Here is a 13,397-nt window from a genome sequence, read left to right on the forward strand (position 1 = left end):
ATGAACTTCATATGGAACCAAAAGAGAGCCCGCATAGCCAAGGCAATTCTAAGCAAAAAGAACACAGCGGGGGGCATCACACTACCGGATTTCAAACTATACTACAAGGCTACAGTAATCAAAACAGCATGGTACTGGTACCAAAACAGAGATATAGACCAATGGAACAAAACAGAGGCACCGGAGGCAACACAACATACATACAACTATACAATCTTTGATAAACCTGACAAAAACAAGCAATGGGGCAAGGATTCCATGTTTAACAAATGGTGTTGGGAAAACTGGCTAGTCATGTGCAGAAAGCAGAAACTGGACCCCTTCCTGACACCTTACACTAAAATTAACTCCAGATGGATTAAAGACTTAAACATAAGACCTGGCACCATAAAAACCCTAGAAGGAAATCTAGGCAAAACTATACAGGACATAGGAGTAGGCAAGGTCTTCATGAACAAAACACCAAGAGCATTGGCAACAAAAGCCAAAATAGACAAATGGGACCTAATGAAACTCCACAGCTTCTGCACGGCAAAAGAAACAGTCACTAGAGTGGATTGGCAACCAACAGAATGGGAAAAAATTTTCGCAGTCTACCCATCTGACAAAGGGCTGATATCCAGAATTTACAAACAACTCAAGCAGATTTACAGGAAAAAAACAAACAAGCCCATTCAAAAGTGGGCAAAGGATATGAACAGATACTTTACGAAAGAAGACATATATGAGGCCAACAATCATATGAAAAAATGCTCATCGTCACTGGTCATCAGAGAGATGCAAATCAAAACCACATTGAGATACCATCTCACGCCAGTTAGAATGGCGATCATTAAAAAATCTGGAGACAACAGATGCTGGAGAGGATGTGGAGAAAAAGGAACACTTTTACACTGTTGGTGGGAGTGTAAATTAGTTCAACCATTGTGGAAGACAGTGTGGCGATTCCTCAAGGCCTTAGAAATAGAAATTCCATTTGACCCAGCAATCCCATTACTGGGTATATATCCAAAAGACTATAAATCGTTCTACTATAAGGACACATGTACACGAATGTTCATTGCAGCACTGTTTACAATAGCAAAGACCTGGAATCAACCCAAATGCCCATTGATAATAGACTGGATTGGAAAAATGTGGCACATATACACCATGGAATATTATGCAGCAATCAGAAATGATGAGTTCGTGTCGTTTGTAGGGACATGGATGAATCTGGAAAACATCATCCTCAGCAAACTGACACAAGAACAGAAAATGAAACACCGCATATTCTCACTCATAGGTGGGTGATGAAAAATGAGAACACATGGACACAGAAAGGGGAGTACTAAACACTGGGGTCTATTGGGGGGAAAAGGGGAGGGCCAGTGGGAGGGGGAGGTGGGGAGGGATAGCCTGGGGAGAAATGCCAAATGTGGGTGAAGGGGAGAAGAAAAGCAAAGCACACTGCCATGTGTGTTCCTACGCAACTGTCTTGCATGCTCTGCTCATGTACCCCAAAACCTATAATCCAATAAAAAATAAAAATAAAAAAAAATTAAAAAAAATAAATAAATAAAAACCAATTCTACATGTAAAATATATAAATCTTTGTACATATATAAAGTCCTCATATTTCATTTTTAGCAAGACTAGGTAGAAATGAATTATGTCCCTTTCAAAATGTATTTATTTATAAGGGAACAGGGAGGGGAAGAGCCTCTAATCTCACAGAGTTGAAGCAATTGATCAGAAACAAGTAATAGAAAAGATATAGTGGATGGGATCTTAGAGTTTAAAAGAGCCACATTTCTAAATTCGTTAGATTCTTACTATGACAATCTGAAAAATCATATCATTAAACAAACTTTTCTTTGATATATAGGAAAATCCTTCACCAATATCAACCTCAATTTACAATGGGTACATGACACAATAGTGCCATGTTTGACTTTTGTATTAGGTTACAAGTTTTAGGACATGCGAATGAAATGCTGTCCCAAGACAATCATTGCTATTCAACCATGGACTTCAATCTAGATACTGAGAGAATAGTTCCCAAATCATAGAAAAAAAAAAAGAAAAAGAAAGAAAAAAATCTTGCATTGGAACTGAGTTATAGAAAAAAGGAGAGAATAGTTGTACCCTCTCAAGTTGCTTTCTGAAGCCTTTTTTGTGCCACTCTTGGCAGAGGTTCCTTGTGTTAAAGAGTCACAAGAGGATAAGACAAAGGTGGTAACTTAATGAAAGACAAGTCTACTAAAATTATTTTATGGCATTGTTCTGATTAAGATAACCACATTTTATTTAATTAGTGGCTTGTCAGGTTTCTATTTCAAAGTGTATTAAGCAATAGAGACCTCTTCAATATTAAGCAATTTCTATTTTGTTGATTTTAAGGATTATGTTTGATTTTAAATTTTTTAATGAATTTTATTGGGTATATTTGAGGTCTACAACATGGTGTTAGAGGATACATACAGGTAATAAAAGAGACAGTAAAACATGAAGCACATTAACGTACCTATCATCTCATACAGTTTTATACCTTTTTATGACAAGAGCAGCAAAGTGTATTAGGAATTTTTGTTAAATAAGTATATTTTAGTTTTTCCATTTTTAAACACTATTTTTCATGATACTAATGTTTTAAGATTTATGTATTTAAGGAATAAAATTTCCGGGTTTTTGTTCTGTTTGGCTAACACCAATGATAGCTTTAAACGAGTCTGTCTGTGAAGTCTTTCTCAGAGTACACTGACCCCACTATTCGTTAATTAGTGCTTATGCTAGATTTACAATTGATAGTATCTCTTTCTGAAAATAACTAGTCAAGACAAAGGTCAAAAAAAGATATTCTAATATTTGAGGAGTTTCATTGTTGGATTTAAAAAGTCATGAAACCAAAAAGATCAGTTAATAAAACACCCCACATGCTGAATAACTAAAGTATTAAAGTAGCAATAGTAAAAATTTTAAACCTCCTTGTAAACCGCTAGTCCATAAAATTTAATATTAACCATAAAATGAATTTACCATAATTTGAAATACTTTATCCTGAGATAAAATGGGTAATGGAAAAGTCTTATTTATTGAAAAATAGATTAAAATGTTTCAATATCTTCACTTACAAAAGTGTGTGCAGATGAAAGAAAAAATTTTTCTCCTGCAAAATACCTTCCTTAAAATTGAACTTTATTCAAGGTACTCTCTTGTTATCCAACAGTTAACTGGTTTACATAAAAATAATGCACAAATGAAAGTAGGAGATTCTACAATTAATATGATAATTTATAGTCTGGGGTGTTCAGTGTAAAAATTAAAGTTATTTTAAAGAAAATTATTTTATATCTGATCTTTTTGGTCAGCAAATCTTATAAATTATAACAGTATAAAAATTCCATTTCATTATTTTTACTTCAGAGTGTTTTTCTTTATGTCTAAAAATAAAGTCAATTTGTATTCATAGCTCATAAACAATTTTCACACAATATACATTGTCATTTCTTCTGCTTTAGCATAAATAACAGCTAAAGCACTAGCTGGGCGAGGTAACTATTTTGTAGGGGAAAGTTCAAGTTGAATCTATGGTTGAATTTAAATTAATTTTTAATCTGTGAGAAGGAACTGAATAGGCTATTACTTGTCCTGGGTCTATTTATCTATATCGGCAGCTTTTTTCATTAGAGGTAAGGCAGTGGTAGAATTTCGTCAGTGCAGTGGCAAGATTACTTAAGAGTTATTCACAGTCTGATCTGTCAGGGAAAAAATGATACAGGAGGTTTAAAAATATAAATAGACAACCCCATATTTTATCCTATCTGTTCATCTCTGCATGTAGCAAGGTGTTTATGGGAACATGAAAGTTAAGATCATGTCTTCCTTTCTCTTCTCAAGTTCTCTGAAGTGGTACTGTTTGTTATTAAAAAAAAAAAAAGAGGCAGCCAGGCTCCTCTTCTCTCAGGGGAGACAGCTTCATTTAGAAAAAGAAAGTATCTACAGCTCCCCCTCTCCTCTGTCCCAATCTACACTGATGGGGCACGCAAGTGCCAGCATATATGAACATAAAACAATGACAGTTACTAAGAACAAGAAAGAAGGAAATCTAATCTGTCCAGCCCACACTTTTCTTAGAAACTCCAGGTTTACTACGTCTACCAAAACAGAGGAACCAGAAACCAAAAGGGTCTTTTTTTTTTTTTTTTTTTTTTTTTTGTAGAGATCTGACCTCACTATATAGCCTGGGTTGGCCTTGAACTCCTGGGTTCAAGCAATACTTCCACCTTGACCTCACAAAGTGCTAAAATAGCAAGTTTGAGCCACTATGCCCAACCCCAAAAGGTCTTAATGCTAGATATCAAGACCAACCACTTCATTTTTAGATAAGAAAAATTTAAGCTCAAAGGTATAAAGTGATATGTTCAAATTCTCCCAATCTTCATCCAACAACTTTATTTCTGGGACCAGGCTCTGCGCATGCCCCATGGCAGACCACAGTGGCCACATTCTTTTCTACTTGGGGCCTTGCTCCTGCTTTTTCTTTTGCTGCTCCCATCTCTTCCTAAGGCTTCTTCTCAGTTCACGTTTCTCCCGAGAAACACCTTGCCTGACCACTCTAACTAGCATATATTTATCACAATTTAAAATTATCTTTTAATTTATTTTTCTCCGCAGTCATTGCCTCTCCTTTACACTGGAACATAAGTCCCACGAGGCAGAGGCAGTTAATTATTTTCTTCACACAGTGTGGTATAGGGTCTGGCATACAGTAGCTGCTCATTGAATATCACTTGAACCAAGCATTGCTAAAAACTAAGGCACCAATAAAGACAAATGAGCCAAGTTTCTATCCACCAGAAACCTATGATCTAAAGGGGAAAGTGACTACTCAGATAGGCCCACCAAAGACAGAATTGAATAAAAGTAAAATATCAGGCATATACCTTATGAAGAAAGGTACAAAATACATAACTCTAAAGCCAGAAGTTTCTTAGAAGAGGTAGACATTTTTGAGCAGGATATGACTTGACTTTAACAGAGATTCTAGAAGGAAGGAACATTCCAGGGAAAAAAAGCATCTTGACCAAAACCATGGAGAAGATAGATATTATATTTGGGAAATAACCGGCGACAGCATGAGAAATGGAGAGAGCCAAGGACAAGTACAGAGTAAGGTAAGTACATTCCAGATCCCTTGACCACGTCCTTCTCTCCAGCTAATTATGCCAGTTTCTACGGTTTCTCTTCCTTCCATGCCAGGCCAGACTTCATGATATCACTTGAATCTCTCTTTTCAAAGAGCCTCATACTAAGTTTTCTATTCCACCTGCCCTTCAAAGCTCTGATTTCAGTCCACCTAGATGTTCCCTTTTTTTATACCTGGGATGGCAAAACTCAGTCCTTGAGTAGATCTATGCCCCTATCTAGGTACTTAACATTTCTTGGCACCCCTTTCTGAATCCTTTATGGAACTTACCAGGTATGTTTTTTCATGCAAGTTAGCCACTGGTTGTGCAATCCAGGTGTCCTGCAGCAAATGCCTGGTTCTATGTATCCCTGAAGGTGTCTTTGCTTCACACTCAGCTTCCTTCTTCTTGTACAGCACCCATCACAATATTCTACCTATTGGATTATAGACTGTGTCATTGGACTATACGATCTTCAAGGATTATAACTTATATCTAATAAATTATGTCTCTCATTCATTTTTATGCTTACTGTATTTCATGATACATTCTTCTAGGTACTTAAAATATATTTCCTGATTTAATAAGTAAATGAATGAATAATAGTACAACATATTAGGACAGAATGAGATGAAGGGGGTTGAGATTTCAAGTTGAAAAGTTTGTATTTCTTAGCATTGGAAAGTGATTTAAAAACTCAACACCATGATGGCTCACGCCTGTAATCCCATCACTTTGGGAGGCTGATGTCAGGGAGATCACTTGGGGCCAGGAGTTCAAGACAAGCCTAGGCAACATAGCAAGACCTTCCCTCTATAAAATAATAAATGAAATTAGCGTGGCATGGTGGCATGCACCTGTGGTCCTAGCTACTCTGGAGACTAAGATGGGAAGATTTCTTGAGCTCAGGAGATTAGGCTGCAGTGAGCTATGATCATACCACCACACTCCCTCCTGGCAACAAAGTAACACTCTATCAAAAAACAAACAAACAAAAAGCTCAACATAATCAGATATGTGTTTGACACTAATTCTGGCAGTGCATCTCTGATGATGTCTGATGTGGAAGACAAACCGCAGAAGAGAGAAACATGTGGCAAGTAAATCAGTTAGTAGGCCATCACAACTGTCCAAGTGAGGATGATACGGGCTGTGTTAAGACAACAGAAGGAAATGCAAAGATGGTAATTTAAATGGGTAAATGACAAATTCAATTTAAATATAAAGTACAAAAGTCTTAACTCGCTGTTGGGAATATGGGTCTGGATACGAAAAGATACTTTAAAATCACGGAACTTTTAGAATTAGAAATCAGCTACTACTCTTCCCACAATTCTATTTTAGCTTTTGAAACTGATGTGAAGGGCAGGTAATTCAATCCAATACAATTGGCTCTAACTTCAGCGTTACATGCTTAGAAGATGACGGTTAATACCATAGAAAGATAACATTTTCTGGGGAGGGGCTATAAGCACCAGAACCTGGGCTATAAAGCAAGAGCAAGACAGAGGAGCCAGGAAAGAAAATGAGGAAAATGAAATGGTCTAACTTTTAGAGTCTCTTGTTGGTCAAATTCTTGGTTTTCACACAGGGATCTATGTTCAATTCCTCGGTTTATTTCAATAAGTTTTTTTTTTTTTGTAACCTACTCAGTGCCAGGTACGACACTAGGTGCAGAGGCCACAGCGATCAATGGTAGAATTGCAAAGAGGCACACAATGTTTATACTCTTAGCCGGGAACCTATGTGAACATCTTGCACACATTTATCTTTCATGTTTTTACAACCACTCTTTGAGATTAAAACACAGAATGGTTAAATAACTTGCCCAAAGTCACCCACCTAGTTAATGGTAGACAAGGATTCAGATCTAAGCAGTCTGTCTCTAGAATCTGCTCTTAATTACTAGCTCTTAATTGCTATGCTGTGTTGCTTCTGAAGCCATACTTCCTGTCCCAAGAAAACCTGGGACAAAACATTCCAAAATATGGAAGTACATATATCAATTTAAATAAAATTAAGTCAGCATGGGGTAATAAATGCTTGGAGTTCAAATGAAGAATTGCAGCATGAGGGATCAAATAGTTTGAATGCTTCTAGTGTTTGTACTGGGTTATTATGATTTTCCTTATAAAACTAACATTCTGATGTAAGTAATTGAGGAATTCACTGGGGTTTCTTTGAATCTAAACCTCCCAATGACTTTCTATGATAGTCAATCATTGCACCAAGAGTCATTTATTTCATGGTCAGTACATAGTCAGTGTGAAACAGCTCTGGAGCCCAAGATGTATGCCTGTAAAAGCAAGGAGAAAAATGTCTAAGAATTAGACAGAAATGGGACTAGAATAAAGAAAGATACAAAGAAAAAGAGAATGCCAAAGACAAAAATTACATTCCCCTAGCTTTTCATTTGGCAACATTTAGCACATCATACAGTTAGCTGCTCACTTTGCAGTCTTTTCAAAGGAGCAATGGGTATTTGAGCACTTGTTGTATATTGGCTGAACTTTCCTGTCATGTTGCCTTTACTCTAGAAAGGGGTGAAAGAGGAGTAGGAATTTTCCATAAGAGAAGATCTGACCAAATAATAGTCTATTCAAAGGCTTTTCCCCCTTGAGTTTGCAAGTAAGGGATTGCAGGGCCTTCATGTTATTTTATCATCTCTTCTCCTTTCACCTTGACTAAAAGGCATGTCCTTGTATTAAACTCTGAGAGAAAGAAATCAAACATGATTTAATGTTCTATGTTTGACAACAATATTCAATGAAGTAATTTGTATGATTTACAAAGATATAATTTCCTCTGAAAGAAATTACATATGCTTAAAATAATTCTATGATACAGCATAGTTGTTTAAAAACTGGCATAAATACATGCTTTAAAATTATCTTTGCTTTCAGAAAGGAAAAGAAGAGCTTAAAGATCATCAATATTAAAAGAACAAAATAATTTTTTTAAAAATCAGGGGGAGATTTATTGAGGCCAGAGTACAAATAGAAACCATCTGTATTTTCATGAAGATTACAAAAATCAATCTATTGATCTTAGATTAAATACTTCAAATAAATACTATACATATAACACAATTCAGTTATAACATTACAAATTCAATATATTTTCATAATGTTTAAATTAAATATATAAATATTTTGGATAAGAATCAGGTTCATTTCAATTATTTATCTCTCAAGGGTCTAGAATTCTAAGTAGCAACCCTGGTACAGGCATCATTGCAAATAGTATGTATCATGAATCTATATATTCTATAATTCTTGCCATTTTTATTTGCATTCATTTTGCACTAACTAAAAAATACATTAGAAATGTCTTTCTCATGCTTTATACTTAAAATACAGTAAAATTAATCATCACATGAGTTTCATATATTATTTTCAGAACTGAACAATTCAAACCCACAAATTACAATATAAGAAAAATTACACTAAATTAAAGTTTGAAAGAACTTTTCACTAGAAGCAAACAAATATAAGCCAAAATAATGGCTCTAAAAAACAGAACTTGAAAATGCCAATTAGTACTACGTCTTGTGTTCAAGATGATCGCATGTCTTGAACTAGACATTCTAGGAGCCAAAATCTTAAATGCCTGTAGGTTCCAGGCCAACAGTATAAAGGCAGAAGCGTTAATCCATGTGAAGACTATGGCAACCCAGAGAAAACAAGCTCTGACTAAAAGGGACAGCTTCCACCAACTCAACACATAGTAAAGTCAACTAAATGTTGGTAAGTCATCTTTAAGAAAAAAGGAAATCTGAGGATAGTTTATGAAATCATGTGATTATTAATATTGACAAACAATTTTTTTAACTAAATAATATTCGGGACAAATCTTTTACTCAAAAGTTTCTCTGATGACAGAATGTAATCCTTAAACAACAAATGTTATCTTCCATGAATCACTGTATGATTTTAAGTCAATGTGATTCCATGTTAATCTAAAACACTGTGTGCAAAAAAAATTTAAATCGATTCCAAGATTTATCACAAAAAGAAAAAAAATAAATCTATGTGTCTCTCTTTCTATTTGGCAGCTCAAAAGATTTTTGTAGATTCATAGAGGGAATGAGAATTCAAGGCTTGCCACAGATGTCTTATTCTCTGTGTCTAAACAGCTATATTTTTTTAAAAAAACCTTAATTGTTTTAGAAAGAATTTCAAGGTAATAGATGTTAATAGCCCCACTTACAGTGATAAAATGAAGCTACAGATACTCTCCAAAAAAAGTGGTAAAAAGGAAAACAGAAAAACCACTCATTTCACTTTCATATTATTCTGCATACTAAATAGAAATCACATGGCAAAACATTTGTAAACGACCTACTGAAAATGGCACAGTGTGTCTATCAACTTGTATGCCAATCTAATGAACTTTACCAATTACCAATCATTTCACATACTACCAAGGAAAAGGTTGTGCTCTTAAGTTTTGTTTTTTTTTTTTTAAAGGGCAAGCTTATTTTAGCCTTTGTAGTGACCTATAAACAAAAGGGGCATCTATGACACAACAAAAACATTTTGCTCACTACCAGGGATAGCAACCTTCTGCATTTATAATCCCTTCTTACTTTGAATACTACATTACTTTCAGGGAATTTTGTATTCTTAGCATTCCCTTAGTGACCCCATTTGGTTTGATGCAAAAAGAGGAGAAAGTCTGATCTTCCAGCACCACAATGGGGTGGGAAATTTGTGAGCATTCCCTCTACTATCTTCAAGGAAATTCTGCTCCAACACCTCAAACTCCATTTCCTTGGAGGCTGAGGAAAGGTAATCACTAAACGTGAGGGGAAAAAAAAAAAACTTTATAATTTTTTAGCATACCCAGAATAGGTTGTCTAGCACTTCAGTTCGGCAGCTTTTGTTTTGCTCTTGAAATCTGGAGCCTCAGTAAAAAGCTGAAAAAAGAAAAATTCTATTTTTACAAACCATTTTATGTTTAAGGGCTTATTAAGTCTGGATGTAGATGCATACAGTAAAGAAGTTTCAGTGTGAAACTCTAGGATAAATCCAATGTCTAAGGGTAAAAAGACAATAAAAGTTACTCAAAGGGGCAGGAAAGATTAATCCATGAAAGGCAAAAATGAAGAAAAGTTTAGGAGAAAATGTGTCAAGCATGCTTAGATTCCACAAAGAGATTAAGATGAAAACAGAGGAGGAGATTTTATATGAAATGATTCCTCATAGAAGTAGGAGACTGGTATCTTTGAGATTAGAAGTGGTGGGGTACATACTAGACAGGGGTCTTGTGTTGATACAGCCATCTGTAGTAGCATTCAGCAGTCTATGCTTTCTGCTCTTAGCTTTCCACTCCATTTTTGCTGTTCTCCTTGGCCTAAGGTAATACTCATTCAACTCACCTTAGGAAGTTGTCAATTCTCTACTACAACACCTCTTCGTACTTTTACAACTATTGTTAGAGACAGACCCCAGCAAACTTCGGGGAAGGTGTGACCCAGGAGATCACATATATTCCCCCAAAATTGCAAGATTTTGCTAATATATTTTTGCAGAAACCAGAGGCATGTTTGAAAATGAATTCTAAATGTCTTAGATCAAGGAGAATAGAAGGTAGTATTAGCTTAAGTTTGAGTTTCTTAAACATTCAGATATGTACTGACCATATAAGCCAGCAATTCCATTCTAGTATTTGGTCCAGAGAAATGAAAACATATGTCCATGAGAACTTATAAATAAATATTCACAGCGGCATTATTCATAATACACAAAAGCTGGGAAAAACCCAAATGTCCATCAACTAGTGAATGGATATACAAGCAGTGGTATATCCATGCAATGGAACACTACTCAATAATAAAAAGGAACAAACTATTGAAAAACACATTATGCTAAGTAAAAGAAATTTTAATTAGAAAATAATAATCATACTGTATGATTTCATTTGAATGAAATTCTAGAACAGGCAAAACTAACCTATCAAGATGAAAGTTAGATCAGTAGTTGCCTGGGGACAGGGAGTTAGGAAGATTAACTTAAGTGGACACAAGGGAAATTATTGCATAAATTTCCAAAGTCTTTGATCCATATACTTAAAGTGTATGTATTTTATTTTTTGAATTATAATTCAATAAGTTGATTTTTTAATACATTACATTGAATTTATTGATATGAGTACACTTTCTGGAAATTCTGACCTTAATTTTTTAGCTCAAGCAGCTGAGAAGTAGCTCTAATCATTTTTTTGGTTAGTTAACTAAAAAATTATCATGACCTACAGTTAATTAAGCCAAGAAGCCAGAACTCTCTAGCATCATTGGAAGAATCCAAAAGCTTAAGAAATGGATTTATCACATTCAGATTATACACCCATCCCCATTCCTGAAAGCTTAGAGGCCTTCACTCACTGCAATGTCAAGAAATACGTCAGAGCAGTGAGCAGCAGCATCCTTAAAAAGTTGTGTGGTGGAGGTTGCCCTCTACAGGCTGGGAATGATAGTGGGAGACATCACTGTTGAGACTGGCTCCTGACAAAAATTGTGATGAGACCCCAGGGTGACAGGGCTACTTAGCAGCACTGACACACTGGAAAAAAAGTTAGTGCAATCACTGCAATGAAAAGCAGGAAAAAGTAATAATTACAATGGCCTAGTCTGCAAAGATCTTTGCTATGGCTAACCAACCATGTTGTCCTTAGAAATAAAATAGTTTCCCTACTCAATATTATTTATATAATATTTCAGTGTACATAACATAAAGTATCTTAAGAATGGATGGGTAGAAAGCTGAATAAAGGGGAAAAAACTGACATCCACCCAGTTCTCAGACCTAAGCCAGACCCAGACTTCCTTGGCCAAAGGGGAGACATTGTCCTCTTGAGATGGACCTTGCAACATAGCCCAAAAATATATGCTGAATACTTTTTCAAACCTTCTTCCAAAAGATGTGTATACTGGGGGATAAGTAATACTCAGACCTTTCAAAATTTACTGATTCTAATTCCCAAAGACCCAATGTAATAATTTGACTTCATTTGTTAATGTTTACTGACAGCGTTTAAGCCTCATCTCTATTTTCCTCTTCTTCCTTGCATCTATGCAAACTGATACAAGACATCCCCTTTTTAGCACCAGCAGAAGGTTCAAACAACATGTAGGAACCCTCACTCTGACCGCACCCTCTGACCACCATAAAAACTCCAAGCTAGTACAGCCATTATGGAAAAGAGTATGGAGGTTCCTCAAAAAACTGAAAATAGAACTACCATATGATTTGGCAATCCCACTGTTAGAAATATAGCTGTAGGAAATGAAATTAGTATGTTGAAGGTAGATCTGCACTCCCATGTGCATAGCAGCAATATCCACTATAGCCAAAATACTGGAAGCAATCTAAGTGTCCACCAAGAGAACGGGTAGAGAAAATGTGAAATAATAGACATATACATATATATATACACACACACATACACATATATATATATACGCACATATATATATATATTGTTTGTGTGTGTATCACACACACAATGGAATACTATTCATTTTTAAATAATAAAGAAAGTCTGCCATTTGTCATAACATGGAGAACATTATGCTAAGTGAAATAAGCCAGGTACAGAAAGAGAAATACTACACAATCTCACTTATATGTGGAACCTAAAAATGTTTAACTTACAGAAGCAGAGAGTAGAATGGTGGTTATCAGGGGCTACTGGTGTTGGGGGACAGGAAGATGCTGGTCAAAAGATATAAATTTCAGGTAGATAGGAGGAATAAGTTCATGAGATTCATTGTACAACATGGTGGCTGTAGTTAATAAAGATATATTATATATTAGAAAATTGCTTCAGGAGTACATTTTAAGTTTTTGCACCACAAATAAATGATAACTATGTTGGGGGAGGAGCCAGTCTCTTTTTCTTGTTCTCTCAAGCCATTTTCAGCCCAGGATGGGAGGGCTACATTGTTTTCCCCAGAAAACTTCATTATGTGAATAATAAACCTTTCCATACTCTCTTGACATGTGTGTATGTGCCATCTGTCTCAATATAAAAAAAAACCATTTTGAGTGGGAGGTTCGTTCTGTTTCTGAGGGATAACCTGAAACACCCCAAATGCCACTGTAATTCACTAACACAGGAGCTGATGGTAATTGTAATAGATAGAGCTTTGCTGTATGTCTCCTCAGATAGATTCCTTAGTTATTTCCTCAGTTTCTGGATATATAAAATGCTCATCAATGGGCTTAA

At 35.5% G+C, this 13,397-nt stretch overlaps 1 long non-coding RNA gene across 2 annotated transcripts in view; it reads right to left on the reverse strand.

Annotated features, from left to right (window-relative positions):
* Window positions 1-4,874: 4,874 nt before the first annotated feature.
* Window positions 4,875-13,397, reverse strand: part of LOC144581416 (uncharacterized) — a 138,299-nt gene continuing 129,776 nt past the window's right edge. For both annotated transcript variants that reach the window (XR_013532205.1, XR_013532206.1), the window contains exons 3-4: window positions 10,013-10,086; window positions 4,875-5,604 (exon numbers count right to left, since the gene is read on the reverse strand). This is a non-coding gene — a long non-coding RNA (uncharacterized LOC144581416). The remainder of the gene's footprint in view (window positions 5,605-10,012; window positions 10,087-13,397) is intronic.

Source organism: Callithrix jacchus, chromosome 2 (genome assembly GCF_049354715.1).
Source record: "Callithrix jacchus isolate 240 chromosome 2, calJac240_pri, whole genome shotgun sequence".
Taxonomy (NCBI): domain Eukaryota; kingdom Metazoa; phylum Chordata; class Mammalia; order Primates; family Cebidae; genus Callithrix; species Callithrix jacchus.